The 20,331-nt window shown below is 43.6% G+C and overlaps 1 protein-coding gene across 2 annotated transcripts in view; it reads left to right on the top strand.

The window, feature by feature from the left end:
* The first annotated feature begins 3,138 nt into the window (after nt 1-3,138).
* The window catches only part of LOC129857257 (uncharacterized), a 54,356-nt gene continuing 37,163 nt past the window's right edge, over nt 3,139-20,331 (top strand). Inside the window, exon 1 of one of the 2 annotated variants that reach the window (XM_055925313.1) lies at nt 3,139-3,586. The gene's annotated coding sequence lies outside the window, so the exon portion shown is untranslated. The remainder of the gene's footprint in view (nt 3,587-20,331) is intronic. The other variant, XM_055925311.1, reaches the window with a different exon arrangement.

Genomic DNA, 20,331 nt, shown 5'->3' with positions numbered 1-20,331 from the left:
GGAAATGAAAATTGCCTCTATGACAAACGTGATCTTGTTCCCAGAAACTTCTGCCCAAATGCTCAGAGAGTCTGGTGGATCGACAAGTCAAACTTGGCCTTTGTTAGCCAATAGAGAAAGACCAGGAGAAACTCCCAGTGCATTGGTATTGGTTCAATCTGCTTAATCTACCAAACAATCATCTCCCACAAACACTTCCCCATAACCCCGCAGTCGTGTGATTCGCTCAAATTAAATGATGACAAATACTTTACTCAAGTCACTATTCTAGAATGTTATGGTCACTCCCACTAAGGCCAACTTTGAATCGTTCATATCCCAGGCTTAGATGCACTGTGCGCATTAGCCTGTGGACAAGGTTATGACAAGCGTCACTGTCCTTTGCACTGGTCACTCCGATTGTGCCTGTCCTTCACCTGGCCGGTCTCCCTAGGGCTGCTTCCCGATTCCTGACCCTTCTCCCGGAAGTGGGCACTGCCGTCTATACAATGGAAACTAATGCTAACACTAATCCAATGCCTTGAGGGAGCATGAGCAAGTGCACACTTCGGTGAGAAAGGTAGAGGATCGGATTGTATCCAATGGTCCAGTTCAAAATCGACCCCAGACCCTACCTCCTATGCACTTTTGGGGATTTGACTGATGATGGCAACATTGTGAAACTTCCACCTAGCTCATCGGTGAGCAAGTGGAGCTATTGCCATATTGCTTACACTTGTCAAATCCCCACAAGTGCGTAGGGTCTAGGGGTAGATTTGGGATTGGGACAATTTTGCGCATGATTTAGCTCGCTGGATGGGTGGAGTTAACACTTTACACCAAATGGAGTGGTTCCAAAAGTGCATACTCAGTCAACAGGGGGTGCTCAGCTTAAGTGAGTGCATTCAAGCTCAATTTATTGGTTGTGTTCCCTGTTGACTGAGTATGCACTTTTGGAACCATTTCATTCTGAGCAGAGGAACACGGCCATTGTTTCCACAGCCGCGAAGGTCTGCGCACATGACTCATTGACATACCGGATGAAATACAGTCCTGGAGCATTACCTATTGCTCCACAAAAGCAATGTCCTGTGCAAAGCAAGGGTAACAACAACCGCAACACTTTCATGATAAGACTACTAGTGCACCACCAACTAGCTAGTGATTCCACATCGGCTACATAAGTGTCCATGTAAAGGACGTCATTCTGCTTGCTAAGTGAGTACCAATTCCTCCTGATTAGGCTTGCACTGAGACTCAGACCTTTGCCTTACTAGCACACGTACTAGCCCTCCTGAAGTGTCTTACCAGTTGGCGCCATGCAAAAAACGAGCTATTTGCAGGCAGAAGTGGGGACACTTCAGGCTGAGGAGTAATTTTCACACATGCCCAAGTGCTACACTCACCCATCAAACTTACTCAATAGTGACCCCAGTGCAACTATAGATCTGGGTCACGGAACCATTGTAAAGGATGCCACGCTGCTCGCTTAGCGAGTACCACTTTCGCCTGATTTAGCTCACATGAGTTTCAATCCCAGGATATCTTCCTTGCTAGCACACTTGACTGCCCTCCTGAAGTGTCTTACCAGTTGGTGCCATGCAAAAAGCTAGCTATTCGCTGGCGCAAGTGGGGACAGTTCAGGCTGAGGAGTAAGTTTCACACACACCCTAAATCTACAAATTAGACTTTCATGTAAATCATTCATTAACGCCAATGGGAGACTTACAGAGAAATTTGTTTTAAGGGTACGGATCTCAAGGCTGAGTAACCTTATTTTCTTCTACAATCATTGGTTAGCTTGTACGAACTTTGAGACCTGTCTTTACACCGATAACCAATCGGTAATGAGTCAAGAATGCCTTGGGTTTTCTCAACATGATCAGTCAAAAGCACACTTAATTACAAGAAGCTATGCTGATCATCATGGACGCACCCACTTTAACTTACTGTACCCAAATTCAATCAAGCTGTTTCGTCCATATGATGGTGACAGTTTGCTTGCAGGCCTGTCTCTTTTTAAATTTGTTTTTTACTGATGTTACATTTATTTGGGTCATTGTTCCTCATGATGTCCACAGCCAAGGGACACGCTGACCTCAGGGTTAGAGCAAAAAACAAATGTGGATAGCAGTTCTGCAGCACGATGGACACCTACTGGTGACGTTATGCACTGTGCATTCTGTGAAAAGTTCATTTGTTACTTGTACTGACCACGACATCAGCTCCTCCCATCTTACCTGCCTCGTGTTATTTGTCCAAAAGACACATTCGTCATTGAACCTCTTACAGATCCCGCCTTGTTCATGAATATGTCCAATTTGTGGCCTTGTCAAACCAGCTTCTAAGGATAGATTGACTCTTTGTTTCTTCTTAAATCACCCGTAAATGGCATATTGGTTTGCAGAACCATTCAGTCCAAACTATCTCAGGTCATACCACTGGCTATCAAGTTTCATTGGAGTTACATATAGTATTACACAATTCCTATTGTTTATGCCATATTGGCCCTCAATTTGTATCTTAGGGAGTCTAGTTTTATTTACCAAACTCAATAGACATATTTCTTAACTGGATTGATTTGACAGAAGAATGCTTTACATTAGGTGGTAGCTTAGTTGTTGGTTAAAGAGTGGTGTGTACAGGTCCTTGACAACCCATGATGTTCTCAACCTTTAATGTAGACGTTTTCTTATCAATAGCACCATTCCAACCTATTGCTTGGTTAAATATCGTGGCTTTGCAGTTAGTTTTGGAATAAACATATCCCAAAAGACAGTGAATAGCAGTAACTGGTCTATAGTAAGGCACTTACATGGGGCCAAAACTTGCTCATAGAAGACACGAGTGGTTTCCCATTATTTTTTGTACAAATTCAACTATAGGCTTGAAATACTGTCCAGGACATGGCACGTCATTGTGGTATTTTACTTCACTGGTATGATGTAAAGTGGTGCAGTTGCTGGAGCCCATGAAAAAATAGCCACCATTTTGTCCTCCAGTCCTTCTTGATTCTTGCAACCAAGATGGTGGCCACTAGGCAGAAACAATCCAGGGCAGACCTAAAGCAGGCAGACTGCTGATGTTGTTCTGCTATGTAGACCAACCTAAAGGGCTGCTCTGAAATTGAGGTGGGTTTCCACATTCCACATTGGTTCATAACAACACAAGTGAGCAGAGCAACACAGGACATCAGAGTGGTCGCCTGCACTGCCTGCTTTTGAGGGAACGGAATCATGGCACTCCGCAGTAGCAGCGGTCGTCCCGCACGCATAGCGATCACACAGAAGCCTTGATGCACGCGGCAGGATGTGCGCAGAAGCCGTACTGCGCAGCCATAGAACGTGTAGGGCGGGTACTTACAAGGTTCTCTTTCCTTTTCATTGGTTCTAATAGCATAGAGTCATAAATGTTCCCGGGGTTCGGGTACATTGTGTGATTCGATAAAGAGAAAAACAAGAAAAAAATACATTTCTGAAAAACGACAAAATTATCAATATGATTGTTGTGTTCACGGAAATGTCTAGCTAGGTAATTACCTAAAGCATCGTGGGACCGTGGACAACAACAGGAGTCCGGACGGCGGCAAGCAAAACTGCATTGCCTGGTGAGTGCGGTTCTGAATTGAGTTCTAAATTAGAACCATTGTAGTTTGTATGGTGGTAGCTAGTTAGCTAGCCTGCCCGGAGGCAGTAGATGACAATTGCCAAGCGAACACAAGCACATTTTAAGCATTGCAAAGGATGCCAACATTTCGAGTTATTTTGTTTATTGAGTGGTTAGTTAAATGCATGCTTCTTCAGACATTCTCTGCTTTCTGACGACCTGGCTGGGGCTTCACCCCTACCCACTGGGCACAGACCATACGTCAATTCAGCGTACATTCCACGTTGGCTGAACGTAATTTCATTGAAATTACGTGGAAAAAACGTTGATTTAACTGGTGTGTGCCCAGTGGCAGTGGGTACGGTCTAACGTTATTGTAGTTGCTAGTAAAAGTATATTAGCAATTCAATACAAACCTACCAGGGGTATATTAATTACGAAGATTCTGTTGCAAAATGTTTGAAACCGTTCACTCCAACTCAACATTTTTCAACTTCAGTTGGGCCGTTTCCTTCCGTTTAGTTTTTAAACGGTAAACCGTTTCAATTGCAAGACGTAATGAATACACCCCTGGATGGCACATTGGCGTGATCTGTAACTAGCCAGTTAATTAAATGCATGATATCATGCATAGTTAACGTTAACGGCACTCAATTCCTAATTCTGTGTATTGTTAACCAGAGAATAGCTAAATCAGTTTACTTAGATCTAGTTTCACGTTTCCTCAATGTTTGGCAGGTAAAGATAGGCATGGGTACATGTTGAACTGTGCAACCCATGTAGGTAGTTGTGATGGAAATACTGCTACACGTGGATTATTGTAGTAAATTCCATTTATTTTTGGCAGTAAACAATCTCAACTGATTCTAGCCAAATTCTATTGTATTTCTGCATGTGGAAAGCTTAAACATCGTTTTGTTGTCACCACACAGGATAGGCCTAGTTACTAATATAAGTATGGCATTATTGATGTAATGATGCTAATGTAAGGAAATCAAACACCCCTGCCATTATACAATTGTGTTTCTGAGTATGCAGCTTAACTCACTTGATAATTATTGCAGATACTTTCAGGCTGCTTTTCTGCTGTTACCAGTGTTAAACTAGTTGTCTACACCCTGATGTTATACTAGGTAAATTGTTTCCATAACTAGGACTGACCGTGAGGAATTAACAACCTCTGCATGATCAAGACCGATGCTTTGTAAGATGTTAACCATCGAAGGTGTTCACAGCCATTTATGTAAATGACAGCTGAAAAGTACCAGTGGCCTAACCTTGGCTCCATGTCCGAGCAGATCCGTCGGAGCCGTGGCCTAGTGAGGCACGGGTGCCAACCTGCGTAGATGGAAACAAGTCTGAGCCTTTTAGGTAAAACACTGGGGTAAATCCTCATTGGAAATGCACCATGAGTGCTTGGGTGACACTGACAATATACACAGAGTGTACAAAAGATTAGGAACACCTTCCTTATATTGAGTTGCAGCCCCTTTGCCCTAAGAACAGCCTCAATTCGTCGGGGCAAGGACTCAACAAGGTGTCAAGTTTTCCAGTGGCATGCAGGCCCATGTTGACCCCAAGTTGGCTGGGTGTCCTTTGGGTGGTAGACCATAATTGATACACATGGGAGCGTGTTGAGTGTGAAAACCCTAGCTGCGTTGCAGTTCTTGACCCACTCTAGCCGGTGCGCCTGGCACCTACTACCATACCCTGTTCAAAGGCACTTAAATCTTTTGTCTTGCCCGTTCAACCTGCGGATTTCCATCTTATACGCAGTGGTGAATTTAGCATGTGAATCTTGTTGGGGTACCATTTTTTTTTCTTCAATGCATGCCAGCAAAGCCACTACAACACTGAACAATACATTAATTGCACAGAAAGCTGTCCCAACACCTTACCACTGCTACAAATCAAATGTATTTATATAGCCCTTCTTACATCAGCTGATATATCAAAGTGCTGTACAGAAAACCAGCCTAAAACCCCAAACAGCAAGCAATGCAGGTGTAGAAGCACGGTGGCTAGGAAAAACTCCCTAGAAAGGCCAAAACCTAGAGAGGAACCAGGCTATCAGGGGTAGGAACACACCTGGCTATCAGCGGAGCCTTGTCTATCAGCGATACAGTTCATTCAGCCTTTAAAAGACAGGTAGTATGGCTGACTTGCTTAACCAAATGTGGTTTCTACTGACAACTGAGATGTACAAACCATGGAATAAGGGGACAAGGAGCGGATAAGAGGCAATCCGTAATTGCGATTTAAGACATTAATGAGCGAGCTTGGACAGATCTAGTCAACTATTTGTTCAGCACTTTTGAAATGTACCGCGAGAGAATTCAGAACATGGGCCGTTCTTAGTGTTCTCCCTGTACACCAAGTCAGAATCGCAGGATAAATAAAGGGGGTATATAAGCAGACAATGAAAGCTCTTAGAATATTCAATGATTACTTTTCTCTAAAACAGGCTACATGTGCATTACCAAGTCTGAACAGTAGGTGAAATTAAGAGTGGTGAATATACCAAATTGTTAGGGAGGCACATGGGGTACTAACAGCTTACTACACAACATTCACTTAGTATTACTTTCTTAGCTACAGTATACATATCTCCCTGGTATATTTTATAATTTATGCAGCAGCATACAATACATTTTTGGACTCAATTTGTTGTCCTGTGCTCACTTGAACAGGAAGGTGGCACAGTGGTCTTTCGCGGGCAAATTTTGTCATCAAAGTCTGGCGTTCTCTGGATTTATGGTGCGTCAAGTCAACTGGGAACTGGGGGGCAAGGTTGAATCATGACATTGGAGCTCTAGAAAGAGACCCGACTTGCATTTCGAGTTGGATGACCGTTCAAAACGTATTTTCCCAGTTCGTAGCTCATTCTATTTTTTTGAGTTCCCAGTTGTCTTGAACTCGCTGAAGTCTGAGATTTCCCAGTTCTGCATTTCCTGTTGTTTTGAATGCAGCAGAAGTCATGCTGGATTGACAGCATGGCCAATGTTGAATGTTTATCCCTTTAAGCTTGGAAAAGAGACCCTTATAACGGGACTTGGACCACACACCCACTCCCCTGAATACCAGGCTAGTGATTGCTTTGCAATGATTGGAGTTAACCACTGATTCCTTCCAAACCACTCATTGTTGAATTAGGGATTTCCAACTTGTGTAAGATTTATGTCCAAAACCTGATGAGCACCGATACGGCCATCTTTGCCATCGGTCCAAACAACTAGCCAAGCAAGGGAAGTTGGCAACGTAAGCCCCTCAGCCCTCGTTTGTGATGGAGTTTGCCAATGTACAATTCTGTTCACTCTGGGGTCTAAAACGCCCCATAATTCAATTTGCGATGATTGTACATCCACTAGAAATGTCAGCCAAAATTTAATCAATATAAAGAAGCCAACATGCATTCGTTTTTACTTACACTTGTAAGTAGATTAGAAATTGTGCTACTAATGCACATGACGGTACAAACACATCGTAAAAGTAATGATGTTTTTGTTTGGTTAGTTTTTGGAAACGTTAACTAGTGCGTACAACTTACCCTGACATCACACTAATACATTTGTAATTTTTCTTTTACCTGATATCGTCAGATGGCTAGCATTAGATGTCAGCGGATGAGTTGTCTTCTAGCAAAGATATGAAATGCAGTCATAATTGACTCTTGTGCATATAAAGCACACACAACAGCTACCGGTGGTACCATCATGACTGAAACAACCGTGGGACGGAATAGTGACACATTTCCGGGCATGGGTGGTCCATTTAAAATTCATTCATTCATTCTTCCCTTGCCCTGCAAGTGTCAACTCATCATACGTCATGATATGTCATCAGAAGTGTTCACTTAATTTGAGGGGAGAGGGTGTGTCTTTTACGTGTTTGAAATGCAGCCTATGCATGCCTAAAGGTAGGGTACAGTTGCAGGTTGCAGTTCCGTCTGGCAGACGCCCCTACGAGTGCATGAGAGCGAGTGCACAAATTTGAGAGCAAATAGTTTGTTGCAGAAAGTTACATTTTAACAGGCTAGAGTATAGGTCTGGGGAAATACATCAGTTATCATCTCTTTGTTTGTTTTTTACTCTGCCTGTAAATCCTTATCTCTGCTACAGATTGAGTTGCTATGTTTTCTCATGGAGGCTTCACCGTTTAGAGGAACATTTTTACATTTTGTTTACGGCATGAGTTGTATTTACTAATGTCTTTTACGGGACGATGTGGACCAACCAGAGTTCCGATGCAACAATTGTTTGCGCCAATTGTTTGCTTGCGGAGGACTAAGGAGAAGAAGTACGTACTCTTAGCAAACAGATTAAGAACTTGCACAATATACTGTGGAAAGCACCCCTGCCTGCCTTCTCCTTCTCTACACCACAGGCTGGATGTCGTTCTGATGTGTTGTGAATATCAACTCATTGACTGAATGGCTAATGCCTTCAAGGGACCCCTCCCCAAAGAAGTCTCCCACTCTATTGGAAAATGCAGCAGTACTGTCACTTTTGGTTGCTTTAGCGGATGATACTGTCAGCATTCCTCCTGCGTAGGCCAGCATTCCTCCTGCGTAGGCCAATTGGAGGGAAGCGGGCTGTGGGGTTTCTTGGGCGTTGGGAAGACCGACCCAAATCCAGTTGTCGAACATCTTCTCCCTCCTGGCTTCGGAGGTTCCAGTGCCATCGTCCCCTATCTGGATTCCTTCCCAGGGGGATTCTGCCTCGGACTCAGATCACCGGACCTCGATGGTGTCTGATGCACCGGCTCCTCGGTCAGCCACAATGGATTTTATAATCGGCAGCTCTATGGTGAGAAACATCTCGGTTCCCGGGGGGGAAATCCTGGGGCTCGGGTACAGGACATTTACTAGGGTGCTTTGTACTGTTTTATACCAGAACAAGGGGTCTGTCACTGTCGCAGTTTGTGGGTTTTAATGACATGAGGATGGCTGGCTCGAAACGGCTGAAACATAATTTTCCTAACTAATAGGAACTCTGAAAGACACGTACAAGTGTCCAATTATTTCAGGCCCAGTGCCATCACTAAATCGGCGCATGGAAAGATTCAGTAGGTTGCTGGTACCACATGACTGGCTTACGACTCTGGAGTTACTTTTCTGCACAACTTTAAAGCCTTTCGGAAACGAAATATGCTCTACAGAGAGGATGGGGTCTATCCAAATGATCTTTGTGCCTGGACCCTGTCCTCACATTTCAAGGATATGCAAAGACATTGACTAATCACTCCAAGTCCCACTCAGGTAATCCCTACCATAACAATACCGATTTATCATACTGCAGTACCTCAACAAGGAACCCTCATTGACTCTTGTTTTAACCCAAGTCCTCGCTCGAGGCATAGATAAAATCCTTCAATTCAAGACAATCTTGTGCCTATACCAATTCAAAGAATCCTATGGTATTTTAAAATAAGTGGTAACCTACTGATCATAGCATGCTTGTATTAGAGACTCCATCTGACCTTTAAATCCTGCAGCTGCGGTTTTGAATTAGTTTATGTAAATACCAGTTTGATTTAAAATATAGATTTTTAAAAAATCTGTCTACTCAATCCAATGTGGACATTCTGGTAATTTCTGAAACTTGGTTGAATAATTTTGTGCTGGTCTTTCTGGTTTTACTGTTTACAGATCGGACAGAATTGGCAGCGGTGGGGGTTAGGGTTGCAAATTCTGGGGAATATTCAGAGGTGGAAACTTTCCGTGGGAATAAACAGGAATATTTTATTAATACCATTTAAATGTAGATGTTTTTTGCGTTTGATTGTTTCCATATGCTATGGTAAATATGAAACAAACTGTTTACCTTATAAGTAGACATCATTGCAAATTGTAAAATCCTTCCAATGTTAATTAATTAATTAAATGAGTTGACTCTTCACATGGGATGATTTCACTGAACAACAAAAGGGAATATTGAATGATCCCCAATGATCCATTGCATCTCCCAAAATCATTTTCAACATACATCTGTAAAATGATAGTCTAGAAACTAAAGCTTTAGTTGTCTTCCTCTCAGGCTTCTGTGTCTTCTCCCTGGACCTCCTCAATGTCCACCTCTTGAACATCAGACTCTGAGGCCTCATCCACACGGTCACTTTCCAACCTCGTTGCCAGGCTCAAAAAGCCTAAAATTTGCCCGGATGGCCACCAATGTTTTCAGCCCTTGTATTGGTCAGCCGGTTGCCGGCTTTTGTCTGTTCCCGAACAACAAGACCAGTTGCGCTCTGAGGCGGCTGATGTTGGTGGGATTTGGGGGGGAGATGGAGGCAACAGGGGAAAGAGCCTCAGATCCACAGAGTCCCTTCCACCAGGTGGCTGATGAGATATGTTGGCACGACTGCCATATTGCATCTCCATCCCAAAGCCCTTGCTTGGAAGTGTACTTTGCCAGACTGCCAAGAACCTTGCCCTCATCCAGGCCACGGTGGCGAGACACGGTAGTGATGACACCATAGGTTTTGTTGTTCTCTGCACCAGACAGGATGCTCTTGCCTGCATACTTGGGGTCCAGCATACTTGGGGCTTCAGGCAGAAGTCTTCACGCTTTTTGATGCATTTCAGAACTGCAGTTTCCTCTGCTTAGAGCAACAGTGAAAAGGGCAGGGCAGTACAGATTTCTTCTCTTACATCTGCAAGCAGAGTCTGAACATCAGACAGAATGGCGTTGTCTCCCTCGATCCGTGCAATGGCTAGCTATAGGTTTGAGGCTGCTTACCACTCTCTCTCAAAATACATCCTCCAGGAGGATCCTCTTGATCGGGCTATCCTTATCGGCAGACTGTGGGGTGGCCATTTCTTGGAGAGACTCCTTCCCTTCCAGGAGACTGTCAAACATGATGACAACACCACCCCAACAGGTGTTGCTGGGCAGCTTCAATGTGGTGCTCTTATTCTTCTCACTTTGCTTGGTGCGGTTTATTGCTGCTATAACTTGATGACCCTTCACATACCTAACCATTTCCTTGGCTCTCTTGTACAGTGTATCCATTGTTTTCAGTGCGATGATTTCCTTGAGGAGCAGATTCAATCCATGAGCATCAGCCAATTGGTGTGATGTGAGGGTAGGACTCCTCCACTTTCGACCAGGCAGCCTTCATGTTTGCAGCATTGTCTGTCACCATTGCAAATACCTTCTGTCGTTCAAGGTGATGACGTCAAAGAGTGATGACTGCCTTCAGGTCATCTGCATCATAGAGACCAGTGTGTTTGTTGTGCCTGTGCTCTTGTAGAATACTGGTTGAGAGTGGAGATGACGTAATTAATTATTCCTTGCCCACGAACATTCGACCACCCATCAGAGATGATTGCAATAGTCTGCATTCTCTATGATTTGTTTGACCTTCACTTGAACTCTGCATCCAGCAAATGAGTAGCTAAAGCATGTCTGGTTGGAGGGGTGTATACTGGACAAATAACATTCATAAATCTCTTCCAATACACATGGTCTGTGAGCGTCAGAGGTGAACCAGTTGCATACACAGCTCGAGCAAGACATTCATCAGCATTTCTCTGACTACGTTCCTCCATTGAGTCAAAGAAACTTCTGATTCCAGGAGGACCATGAGCTGTTGCTATCGATAAGGTGTCCCATCATTTTCACCTCGAATAGAAGTAGAGGGACATTTGTCAGAGGTTGCTTGTTGTGAGCGCTGAGGGAAATTTATGCACTTGGCCAGATGATTCTGCATCTTTTTTGCATTCCTCACATATGATTTGTTACAGTATTTGCACATTTACAGAGCTTTTCCTTCTACATTAGCTGCAGTGAAATGTCTCTACACATCAGATATTGCCCGTGGCATTTTCCTGTAAAGATTAGGGGTGAAAAAAAGATTTAAACTAATAAAATTCCTTGTACAGATAAATAGTTGAGCAGTTAGATTAAACAACTCCTTTGTAACGATAAATGTTTTAAAATGAAACTTATGGAAACAGGTGAATTAACACTCCTCAGTTAGCAGGCTCGAGCAAGCTAAAACCCACATGGTAGCAAAAACTAACTAGCAGGAATTGTTAACAAGTTAGAAATCATTTAAACACACTTTTCTGTAGGCTACTATTTACTAGTTAACAAAAAAATTATGTTTGTCATATACAATATATTCACCCCACCCAGGATTGTAATCAAAACCAGAAAGCATGTAGTCATTGGATCAGACAGTGTAGTAGTGCGGGCTCAATGGCGTCTCATTAGTGTGCAAGATCTTGAGAATCAGCGTGCGTGTGACTAGTGATGCACCGATATATGACATTTTTGGCTGATACCGATATCCGATATTTTCCTTGCAAAAAAAAGAAAACAATACCGTTTTTTTGAAAGAGTGTTTTTTGCAGCCTTTTAAGCATTCTAGGACAGTTAAATACTTAACACACACACATGGACGCAGCGGTCTAAGGCACTGCATCTCAGTGCAAGAGGCGTCACTACAGTCCCTGGTTCGAATCCAGGCTGTATCACATCCGGCCGTGATTGGGAATCCCATAGGGGGAGCACAATTGGCCCAGCGTCGTCCCGGCCGTCATAGTGAATAAGAATTTGTTCTTAACTGACCTGCTTAGTAAAATAAAGGTCACACACACACACACACTGACCAAAAAGTTATTTTGTTGGCATTTACGTATGTCCCCATTACCAGTAAAACATAATCAAAACCTATTTCTTTCACTTAAATGCTGTGCTGTTTCGTTGTTCAGTCGTTTCATTCTCAGTCAGGATTTCTATGGAACACCGTTTGGGTCTTTGCGTGTCAAAAAAACATACTGGTCAAATAACCTGTTATGGCTGCAGCCCGACGCCAGTACACCTATGACAACATCCAGCTCAAGTGCAGGGCGCGAAATTCAAAATCTATTTTTTTTTTTTTATATTTAACTTTCACACATTAACAAGTCCAATACAGCATTTGAAAGATAAACATCTTGTCAATCCAGCCAACATGTCCGATTTTTTTAAATGTTTTACAGAGAAAACACCACATATATTTATGTTAGCTCACCACCAAATTAAAAAGAGGACAGACATTTTTCACAGCACAAGTAGGATGCAAGTAGCATGCACAAGCCAACCTAACTAACCTAGAACCAACCTAAATAACCTAGAAAAAACTACCTCAGATGACACTCCTATAACATGTTACACAATAAATCTATGTTTTGTTCAAAAAATGTGCATATTTTAGCTATAAATCAGTTTTACATTACTGCTACCATCATAGCTACAGTCAGAAATCGCACGGGAGTAGCCAGAGTAAATACAGACACCAACGTCAACTACCTAATTACTCATCATAAAACATTTCAGAAAAATATATGGTGTATAGCAAAATGAAAGACAAAGATCTTGTGAATACAGACAATATTTCCGATTTTTTTAAAAGTGTTTTACAGCGAAAACACAATATCGTTATATTAGCTTACTGCAATGGCTAACACACAACAACATTGATTCCAAGTAATCGGTAGCGATAGCACAGCTCGACAGATATATTAAATAGCATCCCAAATTGGGTCCTTTGTTGATCTTCCATCAGAATGTTGTAAAGGGGTCCATTGTCCAGTACCGTCTTTGTTTGGATCCAGAACGAACTATTTCCCTCTTGAATTAGCAAGCACACTGGCCGTGCGGCGCTAACCTCTCCTTCTTGAAAAAATTCTTCCAAAGCATCACGTCTAAAGTCCCGCATAAATTTCAATAATATAATTAAACTATATTGAAAAAACATACTTTAGGATGATATTGTGACATGTATCAAGTCAAATCGAAGCCGGAGATTATATTCACGTATAACGACAGTTTTCCAGGAGGCAATACAAAGTCCAACTTCGCGCCTTGGAGAAAAAAAATTATGGCGGTCCTCTCACTCCAAGAGGCTGTATTCAATCCCTGAACGAGATATTCAAGTCCTTTCTGCTCTCACTTCCGCATGACACCCAGGGGAAGGCGTATGACGTGTTTCTATGGTCCCAAGTGACATGCCCTTTTATAGACAAGCTCTTGAAAAGAGACCTCGCATTTGGAAATCTCACTTCCGGATAGGAAATGGGCTGCAGAAAGAGTTCTGGTTCACTTAGAGAAATAATTCAAACGGTTTAAGAAACTAGAGAGTGTTTTCTATCCAATAGAAATGATAATATGCATATTGTACGAGCAAGAATTGAGTAGGAGGCCGTTTGAAATGGCCACCTATTTTCAGGTTACTCAGTGCTGCCCCTTGCAGCCATAAGAAGATAACACTGTTTGACCAATCGTGAAGTCATATTCAGGTCCCATCAAATACATTTTATAACGTAGTTATTACACATTGATTACACTATCACTCGTATTTCATATGGCACAACGATTTGTCGATACCCATGCTATGATGCTGGTAAAGTTGTCTCGCGCACCTACAGTGCTGGTCATAAAATTAAAAAGCTAGCTAGCTCATGGATGCAAACAATGTTCTTCCCCAAAAACATAGCTACTGAAACAGATTGTTGTTTGGTATAGTTAGCTAGCTAACTATATAGCTAGGTGTCATCTAAAATAACCCTAATTTATAAGACCGTTCTTACACCTCTACGCAGACGACACCATTCTGTATACTTCTGGCCCCTCTTTGGACACTGTGTTAACTAACCTCCAGACAAGCTTCAATTACCATACAACTCTCCTTCCGTGGCCTCCAGTTGCTCTTAAACGCAAGTAAAACGAAATGCATGCTATTCAACCGATTACTGCTCGCCCGTCCAGCATCACTACTCTGGACGGCTCTGACTTAGAATACGTGGACAACTACAAATACCTAGGTGTCTGGTTAGACTGTAAACTCTCCTTCCAGACTCACATTAAGCATCTCCAATCCAAAATTAAATCTAGAATTGGCTTCCTATATCGCAACAAAGCATCCTTCACTCATGCTTTCAAACATACCCTCGTAAAACTGACCATCCTACCGATCCTCAACCTCGGCGATGTCATTTACAAAATAGCCTCCAACACTCTACTCAACAAACTGGATGCAGTCTATCACAGTGCCATCTGTTTTGTCACCAAAGCCCCATATACTACCCACTACTGCGACCTGTACGCTCTCGTTGGCTGGCCCTCGCTTCATACTCGTCACCAAACCCACTGGCTCCAGGTCATCTTCAAGACCCTGCTAGGTAAAGTCCCGCCTTATCTCTGCTCGTTGGTCACCATAGCTGCACCCATCCGTAGCACGCGTTCCAGCAGGTATATCTCACTTGTCACCCACAAAGCCAATTCCTCCTTTGGTCGTTTTTCTTTCCAGTTCTCTGCTGCCAATGACTGGAACGAACTGCAAAAATCTTTGAAGCTGGAAACACTTATCTCCCTCACTAGCTTTAAGCACCAGCTGTCAGAGCAGCTCACAGATCACTGCACCTGTACATAGCCCATCTGTAAACAGCCCATCTACCTACCTCATCCCCATACTGTATTTATTTATCTTGCTCCTTTGCACCCCAGTATATCTACTTGCACATTCATCTTCTGCACATTTACCATTCCAGTGTTTTAATAGCAATATTGTAATTACTTCGCCACCATGCCCTATTTATTGCCTAACTCCCTTATCTTACCTCATTTGCACTCACTGTACATAGACTTTTTGTTTTCTTTTGTTCTACTGTATTATTGACTGTTGTTTATTCCATGTGTAACTCTGTGTTGTTGTATGTGTCGAATTGCTATGCTTTATCTTGGCCAGGTCGCAGTTGCAAATGAGAACTTGTTCTCAACTAGCCTACCTGGTTAAATAAAATAAAAAATCTCAGTGCTAGATGCGTCACTACAGACCCTGGTTCGATTCCAGGCTGTATCACAACCGGCCGTGATTGGGAGTCCCACACAGTTGGCCCAGCCTAGTTAAATAAAATAAACTAAGATTTAAAGTGGGCTTTTTTTACAGAAAAATATCTTGTCTCTGGTCAGCCGAAAGTAGATTGCAGTCAACCTTTCTACCTGTTCTTGATTATGGTGATACTATTTCTCATGCAGCTGCCTCTACTCTTAAACCGCTGGATGCAGTCTTTCACAGCTCCCGTTGTTTTATCACAGGAGACATTTGTATTGTTCATCACTGTATTCTTTACCGAAGGGTTGTCTGGACTTCTTTTGAAGTCACGTAGATCACATCATTAAGCTCTTTTTCTTTACAGAGCCTTGCTCCACAAGCTTTCAACTCAACTAACTTCACAATAAAAAATAAAACATGACAAGTTATCAAACCTGTTCACAAGGTAAACTCTTGAGACTCCTCTGGTGTTGACAGAGTTCGGTAAGTCAGCCTTTGGTTTTCTTGCTCCACATGTTTGCCAGCGGACAGAATGTTTTTTAGTTGACTGTTTTGTGCATGTTTATGTTTGTCTGTGCAATACGCTGTATTTTATTTGGATTACATTTTTTTGTACTTTATGAAATTGTATATGCAGGGCTCCCTTGTAAAAGTGACACTGGTCTTAATGGTGACTCCCTGATTTTAAATAAAGTCATAGAAATTGTGAAGAGAAATTATTGGCAGGTTTCAACTCTAAGCAGGAAGTCACACTGTGTATGATAATGGCTAAATTTCAGATTGGCTTTGCTTAAAGGGACATTGGTTAGTGTAATTAGCCATATGAAAAGATGCTGTGTATACAATCCACCTCTTCAGTGATAAAACATCTGAAGATCTGCAGTAAAACACGCTTTACTGTATGAGAGTGACCGTAGTTCTGTTTAACAACTGTCCTAATTCAACTAACTGCTCTACTTAACCCTCCTCCAGTGGTAATCAACCATAGCCTTAGTGTGGGTTTTGTCTTTGAGTTGTGTAAATAGATTATCTACTTGTAATTCTCACCTGATGGGAGTTTAGTTACAAATGTAAAATGTCATTGTGCGTCAGGGCAGTGTTTCTTAAACCAAACTTTGAGTAGGCCTACTTTCAAACATTTCACGTAGGCTATTTTATTTACCTAACACTTTGATCAATCCAGTAGCACAACTGGTCAACTAATCATCAAGCCCTTGATTAGTTGAATCTGGTCAGCTAGTACTGGAATAGACCAGATAAGGGAAAGAGCTGGGAGAGGTTTGGGAAACACTACCTCTGTCATATTACGGGGTCTACCCAAGAAGAAGACTATGACCCTGTCCAGAAACAACCCTCTACCTACCCCCTAGGTCTGAGAGCAGCCTAGCTTATCAAAGGGAAACATAAATTACACCCATCTGTAACCTTCAGAAGTGCCTAAGCTCTAAGGGGTAGAGGGTTGTGCCCCCATTGAATTGGTGGAGGCATGGGCTAGTACACCAGTAATTTCCTTTTCAAATCAGTGAAGGGAAGTGAACAACTGCACACATTGGGAGAAAGGAGAGCTAAATGGTGCATTCAGAAAGTATTCAGACCCCTTGATACATTTACATAAGTATTCAGAACCTTTACTCAGTAATTTGTGGAAGCACCTTTGGCAGTGATTACAGCCTCGAGCCTTCTTGGGTATGACGCTACAGGCTTGGCACACCTGTATTTGTGGAGTTTCTCCCATTTTTCTCTGCAGATCCTCTCAAGCTCTGTCAGGTTGGATGGAGAGCGTTGCTGCACAGCAATTTTCAGGTCTTTCCAGAGATGTTTGATCAGGTTCAAGTCCGGGCTCTGGCTGGGCCACTCAAGGACATTCAGAGACTTGTCCCGAAGCCACTCCTGCGTTGTCTTGGCTGTGTGCTTAGGGTTGTTGTCCTGTTGGAAGGTGAACCTTCACCCCAGTCTGAGGGCCGGAGCGCTATGGAGCAGGTTTTCATCAAGGATCTCTCTGTACTTTGCTCCGTTCATCTTTGCCTCGATCCTGACTAGTCTCCCAGTCCCTGCCACTGAAAAGCATCATCACATTCAGGCCAAAGAGTTCAATCTTGTTTCTCATGGTCTGAGAGTCATTCAGGTGCCTTTGGCAAACTAAGTGGGCTGTCATGTGCCTTTTACTGAGGAGTGGCTTCCCTCTGGCCACTCTACCATAAAGGCCTGATTGGTGGAGTGCTGCAGAGATGGTTGTCTTTCAGGAAGGTTATCCCATCTCCGCAGAGGAACTCTAAAGCTCTGTCAGAGTGACCATCGGGTTCTTGGTCACCTCCCTGACCAAGGCCCTTCTCCCCCGATTGCTCAGTTTGGCCGGGCAACCAGCTATCGGAAGACTCTTGGTGGTTCCAAACTTCTTCCATTTTAAGAATGATGGAGGCCACTGTATTATTCAAATCAAATGTTATTTGTCACATGCGCCGAATACAACAGTTGAAGACCTTACAGTGAAATGGTTACTTACAAGCCCTTAACACTTATTTTTATTAAAACTGCATTGTTGGTTAAGTAAAAAATGGATCAATAAAAGTATCAAATAATTAAAGAGCAGCAGTAAAATAACAATGGCGAGGCTATATACAGGGGGTACCAGTGCGGGGGCACCGGTTAGTCAAGGTAATTGAGGTAATATGTACATGTAGGTTGAGTTAAAGTGACTATGCATATTTTATAAACAGAGTAGCAGGAGCTTAAAGGGGGGGGGGGGGGGCAATGCAAATAGTCTGGGTAGCCATTTGATTAGCTGTTCAGGAGTCTTATGGCTTGGGGTAGAAGCTGTTAAGAAGCCTTTTGGACCTAGACTTGGCGCTCTGGTACTGCTTGCCGTGCGGTAGCAGAGAGAAGAGTCTATGACTAGGGTGGCTGGTGTCTTTGACAATTTTTAGGGCCTTCCTCTCACACTGCCTGGTATAGAGGTCCTGAATGGCAGGACGCTTGGCCCCAGTGATGTACTGGGCTGTCCTCACTACCCTCTGTAGTGCCTTGCGGTCGGAGGCCAAGCAGTTGCCATACCAGGCAGTGATGCAACCAGTCAGGATTCTCTCGATGGTGCAGCTGTAGAACTAAACTTTTGAGGATCTGAGGACCCATGCCAAGTCTTTTTAGTCTCCTGAGGGGGAAAAGGCTTTATCATGCCCTCTTCACGACTGTCTTGGTGTGATTGGACCGTGATAGTTTGTTGTTGATGTGGACACCAAGGAACTTGAAACTCTCAACCTGCTCCACTACAGCCCCGTCAATGAGAATGGGGGCGTGCTCGGTCTTCCTTTTCCTGTAGTCCACAATCATCTCTTTTGTCTTGATCACGTTGGGGGAGAGGTTGTTGTCCTGGAATCCCACGGCCAGGTCTCTGACCTTCCTATAGGCTGTCTCATCATTGTCGGTGATCAGGCCTACCACTGTTGTGTCATCGGCAAACATGATGATGGTGTTGGAGTCGTGCATGGCCATGCAGACATGAGTGAACAGGGAGTAGAGGAGGGGACTGAGCACACACCCCTGAGGGGCCCCCGTGTTGAGGATCTGCATGGAGGATGTGTTGTTACCTACCCTTACCACCTGGGGGCGGCCTGTCAGGATCCAGTTGCAGAGGGAGGTGTTTAGTCCCAGTGTTCTTAGCTTAGTGATGAGCTTTGAGGGCACTATGGTGTTGAACGCTGCTGTTCATTGACTACAGCTCAGGTGGGAAAGGGCAGTGTGGAGTGCAATAGAGATTGCATCTTCTGTTGGGTCGGTATGCAAATTGGAGTGGGTCTAGGGTTTCTGGGATAATGGTGTTCAAATGTATTTATAAATCCCTTCTTACATCAGCTGATATCTCAAAGTGCTGTACAGAAACCCAGCCTAAAACCCCAAACAGCAAGCAATGTAGGTGTAGAAGCATGGTGGCTAGGAAAAAACTCCCTAGATAGACCAGAGGCTAGGAAGAAACCTAGAGAGGAACCAGGCTATAACAGAACATGGCCAAGATGTTCATAGATGACCGGCAGGGTCAAATAATAATAATAATAATAATAATAATAATAATCAGTGGTTGTCGAGGGTGCAACAGTTTAGCACCTCAAGAGTAAATGTCATTTGGCTTTTCATAGCCGATCATTAAGAGTATCTCTACCGCTCCTGCTGTCTCTAGAGAGTTGAAAACAGCAGGTCTGGGACAAGGTAGCATGTCCGGTGAACAGGTCAGGGTTCCATAGCCGCAGGCAGAACAGTTGTAACTGGAGCAGCAGCACGGCCAGGTGGACTGGGGACAGCAAGGAGTCATCAGGCCAGGTAGTCCTGAGGCATGGTCCTAGGGCTCAGGTCCTCCGAGAGAGAGAAAGAAAGAAAGAATTAGAGAGAGCATACTTAAATTCACACAGGACACCGGATAATACAGGAGAAATACTCCAAATATAACAGACTGACCCTAGCCCCCCGACACAAACTACTGCAGCATAAATATTGGAGGCTGAGACAGAAGGGGTCGGGAGACACTGGCCGCGTCCGACGATAACCCCAGACAGGGCCAAACAAGCAGGATATAACCCCACCCACTTTGCCAAAGCACAGCCCCCACACCACTAGGGGGATGTCTTCAACCACCTACTTACCATCCTGAGACAAGGCCGAGTATAGCCCACAAAGATCTCCGCCACGGCACAACCCAAGGGGGGGCGCCAACCTGGACAGGAAGATCACGTCAGTGACTCAACCCACTCAAGTGACGCACCCGTCTTAGGGACGGCATGGAAGAGCACCAGTAAGCCAGTGACTCAGCCCCTGTAAAAGGGTTTGAGGCAGAGAATCCCAGTGGAGAGAGGGGAATCGGCCAGGCAGAGACAGCAAGGGCGGTTCGTTGCTCCAGTGCTTTTCCGTTCACCTTCACACTCCTTGTCCAGAGTACACTCA

This window comes from Salvelinus fontinalis, chromosome 6 (assembly GCF_029448725.1).
Source record: "Salvelinus fontinalis isolate EN_2023a chromosome 6, ASM2944872v1, whole genome shotgun sequence".
Taxonomy (NCBI): Eukaryota; Metazoa; Chordata; class Actinopteri; order Salmoniformes; family Salmonidae; genus Salvelinus; species Salvelinus fontinalis.
This window is presented reverse-complemented; position numbering and strand designations above follow the sequence as displayed.